Source organism: Phodopus roborovskii, unplaced genomic scaffold (assembly GCF_943737965.1).
Source record: "Phodopus roborovskii unplaced genomic scaffold, PHOROB, whole genome shotgun sequence".
NCBI lineage: Eukaryota > Metazoa > Chordata > Mammalia > Rodentia > Cricetidae > Phodopus > Phodopus roborovskii.
In genome coordinates this window covers 41,246,631-41,262,961 of record NW_026126511.1, presented here as the reverse complement: position 1 = coordinate 41,262,961, position 16,331 = coordinate 41,246,631, and the positions used below count along the sequence as shown (strand labels likewise).

Sequence of the window (16,331 nt, the reverse complement as noted above, 5' to 3'; positions counted from 1 at the left end):
ATTTCAAGATTTCTGAAGTTCGTTTTCTATGTAGTTCTTCTACCTTAGGTCTCTGACCTGAAAAGTATAATCTTCATTGGGTTCCTAGACTACCAGTTTAATCGCAAACTAATCTGCCAGACAGACTTGGGTTCCCCTGCCTGTATTATGTGCCTACTAACCTCCTCCAGGATGCTCAACCAATCATAGGCTGATTCATTTTCCCTCCTTTGTCTGATGTCTAATTTTTCCAGCTCTACTCTTCTAGGTATTTTGTCTAGTTTTTAGTGGTTTCAAGAAAAGAGGCAAATCCAATCCTTTTGACTTCATCATGAAAAGGAACCCACATTTGTGGCTCTTTTTTTAGTGTGCCCAATAGCCAGTAGAATGGTAAACAGATTTACTAAGACATACTGTACTTTATGACTATTTTTTATAGTATGCTCTGGATATCACTACTTGGAAGCCATCATGCCCTTTACATGCCCTTAACTAAAAGAAAAACTTAAGCTATTTATTTACTTTGAGTAAATGACACAATTCCGTGGTTTTGATTTCAGTGTAAGACTTGGGGTTATTAGCAGCCTCCAGAAAAAGTTCTGTTCAAAGGTGTCATCCTTAAGCCAGAGTTAATACAATTCTGCAGTTACCTGGTGCCTCTAATTCAGTATTTGAAGACACCTTGCTGCATGGAACAGGCAAGATAAGTACAAGCTGTAGAGAAGATAACTTGGCCATCTGTGGACCTATAATTAGTGATCTCTGTAATTTGGATTGGGTTTTTGGGGTATCTTTAATTGGTCAAGGTCTTCAAGTTTGAAAGATTTTATTTTAAATTACAGTACTTTTTTAATTATAAATTACTACTGTTTAATTTTATTGTTTGTTAGGAGAAAGTTGTTCGTTAATTGTAGAGTGTATAATGAAGCACATACACAGTAACAATATTTCTTGCCTACTATTGTTGTCTGAGACAGGATCACCCTATAGCATCAAACTCATGTTCTTCCTAGGTCAGCCTCCCAAGTGCTGAGATTACAGGTGTGTGCCAGCACATCCAGTCTCATTCACTGTCTGTACCCTTGTTAGTAAACTATCTGTGCTCATAAATGTGCTGACGTGGCTTTCATGGTGACATGCCATGAGGTGCGTACTATGAATTTATGCTACATCAACAACTAACAATTAAAGTAAAATAAAAACCTATAAAGTATCAATTATATGGTAAAGCATATATTCATAGTCTTAACAGGGAAATAACAATTTACACTGACTGCAGCACATTTCCTCTAAATTATTTACCACATTCATCTTCATTTGTCCACTGGAAAGGAAAACCGGGGTACAACAGGTAGGATGAGTGGGCCTTATCCCCAAAGGAACAGAAGTTTGGGGGTGGTGTTGAAAGCCACTATTATTACTTTCCTTAGTTGGACTCATTAAATACAATCTAATTATACATTCAGGAAATACAGTCAGTCCCCATTCCCCCACACCAAAACCACACTTGACTGCTATGATGAAATCTGGATTCTGAATGAAGTTGATTCACAAAGAATGCTTGATGAAAAAGACATTACAGAGACACTTCCTGCCATGTGAGCTGGGCATTACACAGCAAGATCCTGTCTCAAAAAAAAAAAAAAAAAAAAAAAAAAAAGGCATCAAAATAAGAACAAGCAAAAGAAACTATAGGACATGAGAAACAAGGTATACAAATGACAGTAAGCCAGATCCATTAAAGGACCTTTTAAAGTAGTATTATCTTAGATCCTGTAATCTACATTTTTATTGGTCTCTGTAAAATATTATATTACAGATCATTCATTTTCTTCTTGTAGAATTTCAAATTCCCAACCATGTCTTATCTAGGTGAACTTGGACTTTTAACTAAATTTGCTTGACTCCTTTCTGACCATATTAATGCCTTAGCAGTTAGGTTCACAATACAACAGCTTGAACTTCTATGTGAAGGCTGCAATGTTGGGGAAACTTTCCATACTTCACATGGTTAACATGGTGAATTATTTGCAAGGAGCAAATTTTGTCAGGAAAAAGTCTTGTTTGGATGTTCTGTGAGACAGCCTTTCTCAGTAGAACATGATTAGCAATGCAGTGTTTTCCAAAAGAGCCAATCCTGAGATAACCCTGGGCAAACTACACCTGGGCAAAAAGCTATTTTCCTAAGCACATCATTTCTCTCCATCTTCATTATTAAAACATCTTGTCCTTACTCATTACACAGTGATCTCTCTCTCTCTCTCTCTCTCTCTCTCTCTCTCTCTCCCTCCCTCCCTCCCGTCCGTCCCCCCTCCCTCTTTCTCTCTCCCTTTCCTAAGTCCTAACATCAGCTGTCTTTGGAGTTCTGGGGTTGGCTTAGTGGTGTAGCACTTCTCTTTCCTGCCTGTGCCCCTTGATCTGATCCCCAGTGCCAAGAATGGGAGGAGGAGGGGCTTGGAAAACTAAAGGGGAGGCTAGACTCACATGAAAGATGGAAACATTCACAATTAGAATTTGTGGACACACAAGCACTATGACAACCAGCTCGCTGCAGCTACAGTGCCACAACTAATACTTTTAAATCTTAAAAAAGTAAAGTGGGGCAGGAGAGAAAGTGCTTGCTGCACAGGCATGAGATCCAGAGCCCCAGCACTTCTCTGCAAAAACCCCCAGGCAATTCTAGCACTGCTGGGGGTAAAGACAGGAGGACTGCAGGACTTGTTGGACAGTCACCTAGCCTCTGGCTATCCAGTCTAGCCTCAGTTCAATGAGAGATTGTGCCTCAAAGGGTTTAGGTAGAGAACAGCAGAGCAGAATACCCAGAATCCTCCTCTGGCCTCTACACATGTACTGGTATGTACATGCAAGCATGCATATACCACACACATGCACAAACAAAAACAATAATATTGTCATGTATGTCAGCTAATTTATAAAAGTTTAAAATCACTGGTACAATTCTTACTTCTTTAACATTTTACCATAACTTCAGACATGCCATTACATTGAATTATTTCCTTTGACATTTTGATTATGAGTCTTAGCCTTCAATGAATAAGCAGTAATCTCTAGCCTGTTATTTCCTGTTATGAGAGACAGAGAGAGAGAGAGAGAGAGGAGAGAGAGTCCATTAGTCCACTGATGAAGAAACCAGACACTTTCCCTCTAAGTTTATGACAAGGATGTCTAGTCTCATCACTTCTTTTCTGTTTTGTTGTTATTGTGGTCAAGGTGGCAGTAATGATGTTGGAAATAGAACCTATGACATGAGCTATACAGTAAGTGTTCTAAAGCTGAGTCATACCCCAGCCCTATTCTGCATTTCCTAAGTATGCAAGCATATCAGTTATAAATAATAACAGTGCTATTCTCCTATTGCTTACAGGTTATTTTTCTTGTTTCTTAATGTAGCTGCTATGATTTCTGGACCAATGTTAATGTTCCTATCTTTTAATGAAAGTGTTTCTAATATTTCACTATGACATTCAATGTAAGTTCCTGCTAGAATGTTTTTATAAGGTTATTTCATGTTGACTTTGAGTTATTAGTACTGGTAACTGAATTTAAGAAAACAAATTTCAGCACCAAAGTGATAATTATAGTTGTTCCTAAAATTCATAAATATAGTAAATTACATTAATATTTCCCAATAGTGAATCATCACACACCTAGGATTCAACACAGTAATATTTTTAGCACCAACAAGATAATTATAGTTGTTCCTTAAATCTATGAATATAGTAAATTACATTAATATGTTTCTTAAGACTGAAGCATTGTATTCCTGGGATTCAACACATCATAACTGGAATTAACAAAGAGCCCAGGTTCTATAATCACCTGGGTTCAAAGCCCCTACCTTCACCAAACAGCTATATAACCTTGGGCAAAATTAGTTATTGTGTTTCAGTTTTCTCATTTTGAAAATGGTGGCAATGACCTCTAACTCAGTTGGTTTGAGAACTAAATAAGCAGCTATGTGTGAAGTCTGGAAGAGCACCCAGCCCCAGAAGTTCTTTATTCATTATTATCATCTAGTAATCTTAGAATAACCAAAAGCAGAGTAATCTGCAGCACTCTAGGGGTCAGCAAACTAAAACTTACAGGTCCAACTGGCCTGCTGCCTGTCTTTGTAAATAAGTTGAATTAGAAGAGACCCACACTCATTTTTTAAATACTGTTATCTGGCTGGTTTCTGCTCCTTCTGCAGCTTGGCAACCTAATATACAGTAAATATATATATGTATGTATGTATGTATATATGTATGTATGTATGTATATACATACAATGCACACAAGCACAACACTCTGCAGGAAACAGAGATATTCAGAGTCAAAGGCAGAAAAGAACCACACAAGTAAGAGGGGGCAGAGAAGGGAAGATGCATTGTATTAAATTATTTTAAGATATGTACTTATTTACATGACTTTATCTCATCCTAGTCTGTGAACCTAGAAAGAAGTAAGACATTTGTATTGCAGGCATCTGAGATATATTAATTCTTAAACAAATGACAGATAAGTAAATAATAAAAGAAAGAATAGGAAACCTGCATGGCATAATTAGACAGGCCTATCAAAGTTGTAGATATAAATAAACTATGGCAGTCATTCTATTCACCACATGAAATAAGTTCTACCTTTTAATCTTTTGAACATTTAGTCTAAGGGACTAGGTGTCTAAGTATAACTGATAATCTAAATCTATTATTATTATTGCATTGTAAATGGAGGAATCGGGGTGTCACAAGGATAAAGTGGCATGTTTCTATACAGCCAGTAAAGACAACCAACGAACATCCCCTGCCATCAGGAAACACGCCCTTACTTCGTGGTACAAAGCTAGAAAGTGATGAGACACAATGAGGCAAACACAGGGTGGGTATCAACAGAGTATGGATTTGCAGAGAACAGAGATTATAGTTGATGCAACAGAGTTTGATATAGCTTTAAACTGAAGGGTTATTTCAATAAATTCGTTATTTTGAAATATTAGTCTGGAAGTGACCAAAAAAGCAAGTTAAGATGAACACTGCAACTCCTACATTTTATCCCATGGCTACTCAACTAAGCAAATCAATTTTTGTAAGGTTCAAGTAATAGGTATATAAATGAAGCATTGTCATATATGATTTTTTTTATTTCAAATATTTTAAAAATAGATTTTTAAAAATACTGCTCTGAAATAGTAAATGTACTTGGCCATAACAATATACAAAGAAACAGAAAACTACTTAATAAACTATCATGCTAACATATAAATTATTCATAATATACTACATATGAAAATACTACATAGGAAAAACAACCAAATCTTGAGAACAAAACCATAATTGAGAATGGCTATATTAATAAAAGCAAAAACAAATCCAGGAAATTTAAGCAAAATGGCATCATGGATTTTTTTTTTTAAGTAAATAGTAAGACTGGATGATGTTGAAGTACATGAAATAACCATGCCTTCAACCAAACCAGTCAATATGTACATTAATTGCTTCTCTCAATGCACAAATACACAGGCTGGATGTGCCTTTATCAAAATGCTTCTTAGAAGCAGGAGTGTTTCTAGCTCAGACTGTGGAATATCTGCATACACCATGAGATAGCTGGGGAATTGGAAATCAGTCTAAACACAAACTTCACTTGTGTTATGTATGTATGTATGTATCTGGCCTGAGGTTACTATACAGTGTTTAGTTTACCTACATCTTAACAGTAGCCCATCACTCCAGGTAAGGTGAAGCTTTTGCATTTGTGGCATCATGGTGGCAATCAAAAGAAGTTTCACATTTTGGAGCATCTTGAATTTTGGGGTTGGGGTGCTCAATTTGCAATTACACTTAAGACAGTCTTAAATACCCTGCAAAGTGTGCTTAAACATCTGCTTAGAATCTGCAACCAAGTAGGAAGAGGCCCTCACCTCCCATTATGTAGTCACAGGTTTATTGAAGAAGACTACACACATAAATCAACTAAACTAAATTCACTGGGAAAGGAGAAAGTTGCTTTAAAAATATAAATCTTTATGCTCAAGTATATATTAAGATATGGGTCCTAAGGCAGGAAGACAGAAAGCAAAACAATACTTTTCGACATCACGATAGTCTAATTCATACATTAATCTGTCAAGTGCACATAACTTTCTAGGATGATGATAAAATATACACTATACATTGTATGTCTACCAACTAGCACCCAACCATCTTAAGAAGTGAGGGGGGAAAGAAAGAAGTCATTCCCAAGTATAATTTCACTTGTAAAACGACAAAACAGTGGTATACCTGGCAGGTTTAAGCAGGATTTTAAAAATAATGGGAGTAGAGGCCTAAAATCCATGTCAACCTCACCAGGGATTTCTTAGTCTTGTAAAGAAGTTGTCTTCCACATTAAAAGGATCTAGCTCATTCATTTTATACATTCCATCCCATGATGAATAGGGTAGCTGAGGCAATATGGAACAGAAGGTCAGCATTCCCTTGCAAAGAGGGAAAGAGGCAGATGGAGCAGGGACTGATCTGAAAGATTAATGAGTGGAAAAATTTTTATATGTGTTTTATTTGCAAAGAAAACAGTTATGACTTTCTAGTATACTGAATGCTTCCTGCAAATGCTGTTTATAGAAACTTGCAGAATAAAATTTGAACCCAAGAGTTCTGGTCATATTAGAAAAAACAAGCTGTTCAGCAGTTTCAGATATGTACATGCATTGATGTAAGCATGTACACAGAACCTTAACATTTTCATATTTTACCCATCTCATGGAAACTGGCAGGAAGGGGACGGTAAAGCAGTGAGTGGTCAGTTGTTAATTATTCCTCTCCGCCTTCAGGTCTCAATTGGGAAGCCCTGGAACTCACAATGCAGATCAGGCTGGCTTCTAACCTGAGGCCCTCCTGTCTCTGCCTCCAGAATGCTGAGATTAAAGGCCTGTGCCACCTTGCTTAGCTGTTAGTTTCTTCTTAAAGCAAAATGTTAAGTAAAAATTGTACAAGGTAGTAATCCAGAAAGACTAACACCTAGTCCAAGAGGCTTATGCTGTCCTTAAGCTTAAAATAGTAAAAACATTTACAAAGGAAGGCAAAATTATAGTCATAAAAGCATAAAAGATTAATTTTTGGTTTGGTTTTAATGTTTTTAACCGTAAAATAAAGGGGAAAACAGTGCTGATTCTGTCCAGTCAGGGTCCCACCTACTCTTTCTAACACCTAATACTGACCACATACAAAGTCCAAAATGCCTACAAAGTGAAAAAAAAAAATGTCCTTATGCTCTATTTTAATCTCTTGATAGCACAAGCGATGTAGTAACCCTCACCAATTGATCCACAAAACTACCCTCAGGCACGGTGGGTCACCTGGTGATGATACAGCACAGTGGGAAAAGAGAAAGTGTTGTCTTAGACAACTTAGACGATTTAGGAATGGCAAGGAAATTTTTAATATATGTTAAGTTTTAAAGCAACCAGCATTTATCTTTTAAAATTAGCATAATCACCTTAAAAATCTTGGTTTTTTTGTTTTGTTTTTGTCTTTTGGAGATAGGGTTTCTCTGTGTAACCCTGGCTGAACTGGAACTCACTTTGTAGCCCAGGCTGGCCTCAAATCACAGAGAACCACCCACCTGCCTCTGCCTCCTGAGTGCTGGGATTAAAGGCATGTGCCACCACACCCAGCTTTAAAATCATTTTACTATAAATATTTTTTAGAGATTTTTTTCCCTTCTCTAATCTACATGGTATGACATTTTTCTAGATAACTGTAGGTTATCCATCTATTACCAATTATTCCATAACAGTGACTCTTCTCGGAGTTACTGCAGGGTTTCTAAATGTTGAGAACTCACCTTAGGCCACCTTTAAAAGACAGGTTATTGTTCCCCTCCATCACTTACAGACCATCAGCACCCTAGCCAAGGTTTCTAAATGCCAACTGTACTTCTTAAGAACTGTAAACACAGCACAGAGTTGTTACACTAAACCTCACAAATTGTAAAGCCGATCACTGGGTAGGTGCTTCAGTGCAATAAGGCCCAGCTCAAAGACTTCTTTTACTTTCTGGTTCAGAGACCCAGATTAAGGTCTTCCTAGAACTTTAGGCAAAAATTATTAAGTATAGTAGTAGTTATTTTAGCATATTTTCTTTATTTTCATATACCATAAAAAATATGTACAACACTTCAGACAACCATTAGGAAATACTTCACAATATGTGCTATATGGATGGGACAGTCAGCTAGCCAGGACTCTGTGAACTAGGCCAGATGGCTAACTCCAGCCTGCAGACATGGTTTTTACATTTTAAAAAGATTCTTTTAAACAAGCAAACAAACAATAATATTCAACAAAGACTATAAATAGCTTGCAAGATAGTATTATTGAGCACTATATAAAATAGCTGTCTACCCTTATCTAAGTTATATAAACACACAGAATCTACCTACTAAGAAATCTTAAGCTAGAAACCAAAATGCTAAGTGAAACAAAACAGAGTAAGAAAGACAAACATCATATTTTCTCTCATACACAGAATTTTTTGTTTGTTTGTTTTGTTTATCAAGACAGGAATTCTCTGTATTGCTTTGGAGCCTGTCCTGGAACTTGCTCTGTAGACCAGACTAACCCCGAACTCACAAGATCTGCCTGCCTCTGCCTTCCGAGTGCTGGGATTAAAGGCATGCTTCACCCTCACCGGGCATCATATACAGAATTTCTACATATTTTTTGTCTATCTGTGTATGGCATAAAAGAAGAAGTAAAACTAAGGGGTTCTAAGGGAGAGGGAGATGGGAACAAGAGAAGGTAATGGGGAGACAATTTTCTCTCATATACAGAAATCACACACACACACACATACACACACACATACACACACACACTGAGGCAAAATGAAAGCAGAAGAGGCATTTTGGGGAGAAATGGGACCCGCAAAAAGCAGGAAAGAGGGTCCAACGATGGTAGGGGAGAAGAAAATGAGCCCAGTACAGTGATACTCAAGGACGAGAATATCATATCAAAATCTATTATTTTGTATGCTAAAACAAAACAAAATGATGGGTGTTTATTTCTTTCAGAGACAGGTTCCTACTGGTGAGCAGGACTTTCTTCTCCAGGGCTTCCTACTGTTCGTACCTAGTGAGGCCTAGCTGCAATCCTTACCTGATTCTCTTTGTCTTAATGCCTGTCCTTGGGTGCTCCCACAGGTCTCTCCTGCTGCTAGCTCCACCTGTCTGTCTGTCACTCTCTTTTGGATACATACACTTCCTAAATTTCAAGTTGGACTTCCTCCAAATGCGGAGAGCATGCTGGCTAGCCCTCCCTCGCAGAGCTTTCAGTCACAGTGGATGTCACACATTTCAACAATATTGTCTTATAGTGTTTGCTAATGGTCTCCTTGTTTAGTGTACAATTCTCAAATAATCTGTAAATGGCTTGAAGGAGCAAGCATATCTGGCTGCTTTTACATCCCTTGCTTTGACGATAGCTCATCACCTTCCCAGTGAGTCCATGCTATCTCCTCCTAAGTATACTATCTTGTGCAAAAAAGTAGCCTAAGGCCTGGAAATGGTTAATAGAGGACTGGGAAAGTCAGACATGAAACCCACAAAGAACTTAATGGAAGTCTAGAGGCTGCACATTAAACAGTATATATTAAAGACAAACAAAACCCAAACAGTAGGAGAAAAGGTTAAAGACTGAGGCATAAAAAGAATTCACTGAATAATACTCTGAAAAAAAAAAAGACTAAACTATTAAAAATGATAAACACAGTACATGTAAAAGAATAAAACTTGGTAATCAATTTCTTTGTGATAATGAGCTTCTGACATTGATACATATTTGTTGTACCAAGGTGATCAATTAAAGTACTACAGGATTCAATGGGCTAGACATGAACAGAATTCTATATCTGACTGTTTTAAAGCATGCAGAACTTAAGTAGTAGTTTTTGTTCCAAAGATTACATTTAAAACAACAAGTAACCATCCATCACTTATCATCGCCAGACTATTAAATTTGGAAATCATATGCACAGTCTTATATAATGCTCTAAGACATAATCAAAACTCATTTTCATGAAAAAAAAATGCACCAAGAATGTTTTGTTTAAAAAAAAAAAAAGTGATTTTGGTTATATTTACACCACCAGCAAAATACAAAATTAAAGACCCTTAAATACATAAACACAAAAAATACAAATATTTTCAAGACAAGCAAAAATATTACCTATAAGTCTAAACTAAAAGGCAACATTCATTACCTCTTTTTTTTTTTCTTTCTCCTGTGTTTTATAGGATCTCTCAGCCTTCATCTCACTAGACATGGAAGGCAGACAATTTTCCTAATTCATACTAAAAATAAGCTGGAATTTATAGAAATACAGTATGCAAAAAGGAATCATTACATGCATAGGAAAATATATAAGCTCTCAATTACACAGAGGAAGTAATGACACATGACACCAAAAAGTCTGTTTTCTTGAATGCTGAACATTAAATTGGGAGAAGAAAATTCCCCTTACAATCATTACTTAACACTGGACTGGAGCCAGTGTTAAGCAAGAGTTCTGATCACTCAATGATGAAGGGACTCACACAGAGGGAAAGGAAGGAAGGAGTTAAGGCAGAAACATACAGGTGGGTAAAGGTAACCAGCCTGAGATAAAAATTTTCCACTTCATCTACAGAGAAAACTGGGAGATGATCTATGAAGACAAGAAAGAAAATACAGAGAAATGTAATATGAGAATGCCCAATTTTTTAAATATAAGCAAGATCTTTTTCTCCTATCACCTCATCATCTCTCCTTCCCTTTAAAGGGTGTTATTAGTGGTAGCAAGAATTACAAGTGCGATAAAATGCTAAAAACAAACTCTCATATTTATATTTTAGAAAAACCATGTTTTAAAAAATCCTTACCATTACTTTCTATTAGGCCCACCACCTGTCTCCACGGGTAATTTATCTCATTAGTTGGGAAAAATCAGTTCAAACAAGAAAATATTAAAAAGGCAGGGGAGTCATCCCTCTGGAACATTTTTAGGTGACTTAAACAAAACTTAAACGATGGCAAGAATTACATACTTCACAAATATACAAAAACCTAAATATTTATCTAAACACAAGATCTGAGCCAGAAATCTCAATTTGTTTCTGTCTGACATATGGCTCAATCTTGAGTGGCATATGTTTAGCACTGAAGCTGGTAAAAAGCACAGTGATTAAAATATTATAGAAAAACTTCAACTGTTATTTCATTCTTACAACTGATCTTAGCCAAAAAGCAGAGAAGCAGTGCGATTTAATTCTTATGACACAGAAAAACACACACAAACTTGGGTTTCAAGAACTAAAACGGACCACAATACGAAGTAGCAAAATCAATACATGGCTCAATTTTTTTAAGTCTACCGTGAACACATAAAGATTAAACTATAAAAAGAGGAAAATCCTGTCAGCCTGCTCTTCTCAGGAATAGATGGGCAGACAAGAAGGTGCCCAAAGGAAGGAACTTACAGTCTCACAAGAAAAAAAAATCTCTAGCTCACCATCCCTACCACCCCCAGCAATCCACACACACACACACACACACACACACACACACACACACACACACACACACGGGGGGGGGGGAGTCCCAGGTTTGGGGGGGTTGTTTTTTAAGGTGGTAGTTTAAAAAGAAAATAAATACGATTACCTATCGCACTTTTTAAGACAGCAGCGCTCTCGATCTGACGTCCAAAGGATTTGCTCGCCTTCCTGCACCGAGCGCACGACGCCCTTTGCAGAGAGTCGTGTCAAAAGTTCACCCACGCAGGCTGGTAAGCCGGGCGAGGACCGCAGCCTGCCGTCCTCCTCCTGACCGAACAGGTGGTTAACTTACCTGGGCACGGGCTGCCTGGCGCTGGCAGCCGCCGCCGCCGCCGGGGCGCAGACCCGAAGGGCGTGTTTTCGAGGATTTAACCCCCAGGTGAGCGGGCTGAGCTCCGCGGCCGCCGCCGAGCCCCTGCAGGTGCCGCGCACGTCGCCGCGGCGTCCCGGACCCGCCGCCCCACGGACAGCGCTCCCCCTCCCTCCCGCGCAGGGCGGGGGGAGGGAGGAGGGGGCGTCGCCCGCCCCTCGACGGGCTCAGCCCTCGGGCGCCGCGACCCCGCAGCCCCAGCCTAACGGTTTCCCCGACGCGGGCTGCGGCGTCCCCCGCCGGCTCTCACCTCCGAGTCCCGCCGCTCCGAGGCGGAGGAAGGCGGATGCCCTGGCGTGTCTTCTGCGGGGCTCCGGGTCGTTCCTCTCACAACCGTGACGGTGGGCCCGGCTCCCGCGACCGCCGCCGCGCTCACTGTTGGGGGTTGTTTCCCGGCAGTGACGGCGCCGCCTCAGCCCCGCTCTTCGCTCCCTCTCCGCGTAGCTCCCGCTTTCTGTTTCACCCGAGGGACCGCGAACGCCGCCGCCGCCATGATTACTACGGAGCCGGGAGGAGGAGGAGCCCCGGAGTCGGCGCGCCCAGTGCGGCTGCGCGAGCCCCGCCGACGGCGCCCCCGGCCGCGGGGACCCGGAGCCCCCGCGCGTGCCCGTCGCCCGGGCTTCGCGGACGGCTGGTGGCACGGCGGTGCCGCTCTCCCTAAGCCGGGCAGTGCCCCGGGAACTGTGCTGATGAGTGACATATCCGGAGCCACACACGCCATTCCAAATGCATTTTAGAAAGCGCCCCCGCCCTCCACCCCGGGACCGCGTCAGCTCCTCTCCGAAAGCCCCAGAACTTAGAATGCTGGCAGGTGCTTTGGGCTCAGACGTCTCCACTCCCTAAACATTTAGAGCCCCGGTATTTTCTATCACCCACAAAACAGATTTACTTCGTTCCGAAACGCAGTGGTTAATTTCTTGGTCTCAGACCCAAATCGAGTGGGAACCCGTTACCTTGATTTCTACAACAGCGGAGACCGAAGCGAAGGCGGCAGCAATTTCCTTAAGCCCCAAGCAATGGGGCGGGGGAGGGGGGGGAGAGAGACCCAAGCTGCGGTAATGCCTGGGGGCTGGCCAGGACTGCTTACTTTTGCAGTTTCACCGGAAGCCTTGGGGAGAGGGTCGTCCTTGGGAACCTGAGTCCTACCTGTCCTTCCAAAACTGGTGACTGGTGAAACCAGGCTCCACGTCTGACTTGTATTTCGGTTTATTAACTGCGCTGCGTTTTAAGATGGCAATCTTTTTTTTTTTTTTTCAATTTTAACCATTTGACAGAAATCTCTTGAAGATGTATGTATCTATTACGCTCTCAAAGAAAATAATGGATAACGAAATTCTGAGCGGATCACTGACTATCAAATGCAATCACTCATACCTTACACCAAAGTCCCAAAGGGATTGCAGAGTGTATAGAGTCCCCACTTTGGTGCTGGTTTTTTGCAGTGTTCTCCTTACTTTTGGTGAAGACCCCCTCGTTTGGCATGGGTTCATCTGCCTATATATCCACTTTAACCCTTTCTGTCTTCCAGTGGTGGTGGTGTCTTTTAAGCCCTCTTCTTTTTTTCCTACATTTCTCCATGGCTGCAGGCAATAATTGATTGGTGTTTATATCCACAGCCAGCTAATGAGAGGATCTTTTTCTTCCTCTTACTAAGTAGGACAGTGACGCTATCAAATGCTATCTTGAGATGAGATTTTATTTATTTTTTTTTTTCTTTTTGCTCTTCAATAAAGGACCAGAAGTCCTTTCCCTGAGAGAAATGTTTCATTTTCTTAACTTCCAGCTTTGGCCCTCTTCCAGGCAAAATTGCTGGAAAGCTGATCTTGGATAACAGAAGTATAACTGCTCATTGTTTGACAACATGGGAGTTTATATCAGAGTGTGGAGGAGTGGAGTGGTTTCTTCATCCTGTGGCCCAACTGTTGTTCGGTTTGAGGCTAAACTAGTGGTCTCCAAATTTAACTCTAAGCTAGTATTTTCCAAAGCTTTGTACTTGTGAACTCTGTAAAAATGCAGAATCCTACAATCTGCCCCCTCAAGATTCTGGTTCCCTGATTCAGTGGTAGACAAAGAAAAATACTTTTTTTTTATAAACCTGCATTTTTAGAAGTATGTGTAAAGCCCGTCTACATACCATAAGCAGAACAAGAAATAATAGCTCCATTGAAGGAGATGGAGCCATGTAATTCAAGACATCACTGGAGTAGAACTAGACACTTTGATATGATACACAATGCTGTGAGGTGGAGTTGGGTAAAAACTGGGGGATTTATATCCTGTGTCGAGAAAGAAACATACACATAAATCACCCTAGCCAGAGGCACAAGAAACTATGTTGGCTTTGAACAGGCCTTTATTTTCCTTATCAGTAAAATAAATACCATTTCAACCCTCATTCTTCTTGAGCTCTAGGCAAGAGTCAACAATTTGAATACCATTCTTTCCTGAACTTTTCTTCTTTATTTAGCACCCATTTTCTTGATTTCCCTGCTATTTTTTCTGGGCACAGTTTCTCCGGTCCCTTTGTGTATTCCCATTCTTCTCCCTGCCTATTACACATGTGTGGGCTCAGCATTTAAGAGCAAGGGCTGCTCTTTGCATAGGATATGAATTCAGTTCCCAACATCCACACTGGATGGCTCACAACCACATGTAACTCCAACTCCAGGAGGTCCAGCACCCTCTTCTAGCCTCCAGTGGAACTTGCACTCATGTGCATATGCTCAACACACACACACACACACACACACACACACACACACACACACACACCAAGAGAGAGAGAGAGAGAGAGAGAGAGAGAGAGAGAGAGAGAGAGAGTTTTTCCCTGGTAATAGGCGTTTCCTTCATGGGAGTGTTTTCATTTGACCATCATTCTCACACACCCTGTCACTATTTTGTCTTCATCCTTTAGTATAGCAAGAACCATCCCCATGGTTTAAGGATGCTTGGGCTTTCTGCATGTTGATGCCTCTGAGGAAGCCCCAGTGCAGATTCTCATTTTGCTGCCACCAGGTCCAAGTCAAAGTCTCCTAAGGAGCCTGCTAGCATTTTGGAAGTTGGGGAAGCTTTCCATGGGAGAACTGGCCTTAGAAACCCATTAGAATCTGAGGAGTCATTTTGAGAAATGGAGAACACTCATCGACTGTGTGGTTATGAGAGTTTCAAACACTCCAGGCAGGGGCTTTGAGTGTGTCAGGTTCGCCACAGTGGAGAAAGTCCATGCAGTTAGGAATGTAAGACCATACAAGGTAGATGGAAGCGTTGAGGAGCCAAAGAGAACTGTGCCAGGAGAAGAGTCTCAAAATATCATTAGTGGCACTAAAGAAGGCATTGAAGAATATCAAATGTGAGATTATTTTGAGAAATAAATGGGGAAATTGAAGTTATTGAAATCATGACTGGCAGAAGCCTGTGCTGGCTAATTTTATGTCAGCTTGACACAAACTAGAGATATCCGAGAGGTGGGAACCTCAATTGAGAAAGTCTCCATAAAAGCCTTCCCTGTGGGGAGTTGGTGGCATATGTCTTTAATCCCAGCACTTGGGAGGCAGAGGGCAGAGGCAGGTGGATCTCTGTGGGTTCAAGTCCAGCCTGGTCTACAGAGCTACTTCCAGGACAGGCTCCAAAGCTAAAGCTACAGAAAAACCTTGTCTCAAAAAAACAAAAACAAACAAAAAAACACACACACAAACAAAAAAAAAAAAAAGCCTTTTTGGGAGGGCCTAGCTCATTGTGGGTGGGTGGGGCCTCCCCTGCCCTAGGGGTGGTCCTGGGTTCCATAAGAAAGTAGACTGAACAAGCCAGGATGAGCAAACCAGGAAGTAACACTCCTCCATGGTATGTATATTAGCTCCTACCTCCAGGTTCCTGTCCTGTTTGAGTTCCTGTCCTGACTTCCTTCAATAATGAACAGTGATAAGGAAATAAACCCATTTGTCTCCAAGTTGCTTTTGGTCGTGGTGGTTTATTGCAAGCATAGTAACTCTAAGGTGGTCATTCAGGAAAAGCCCAGTGGAAGAAGTGACTAGTGCTCCATCCAGCCAAAGAGGTCCAAGTGGCTCCCAAAACAGTGGTGGTGGTTGTGGAGGTGGTTTTGGTGGCAATGACAATTTTGATTCTGGAGGAAGCTTCTCGCTGGCTTTGGTGGCAGCCATGATGATAGTGAAGATGGCAGCAGTGGGTGGATACAATAAATTTCATAGTGGTAGAGGCAATATTGGAGGCGCTGGAAGCTACAATGACATCCATCAGTGGGTTCGATGTGGGACCAAGGAAGGGAAGAAACTTTGGGGGCAGAAGCTCTGGCCCTCATGGTGGTGGAGGCTGGTGCTTTGCTAAACCACGAGACCAAGGTGGCAGTGGCAGTGGCAGTTCCAGAAGCGGCAGGAGCTAC

The 16,331-nt window shown here is 40.8% G+C and overlaps 1 protein-coding gene across 3 annotated transcripts in view; it reads right to left on the bottom strand.

Annotated features, from left to right (window-relative positions):
• Nucleotides 1–12,907, bottom strand: part of Fndc3a (fibronectin type III domain containing 3A) — a 136,070-nt gene extending 123,163 nt beyond the window's left edge. Inside the window, exon 1 of one of the 3 annotated variants that reach the window (XM_051195402.1) lies at nucleotides 12,889–12,907. The gene's annotated coding sequence lies outside the window, so the exon portion shown is untranslated. Of the gene's footprint in view, nucleotides 1–11,671; nucleotides 11,746–12,185; nucleotides 12,329–12,888 lie in introns of those variants that run through there. The other 2 variants (XM_051195400.1, XM_051195401.1) reach the window with 2 other exon arrangements.
• Between the last annotated feature and the right edge of the window lie 3,424 nt (nucleotides 12,908–16,331).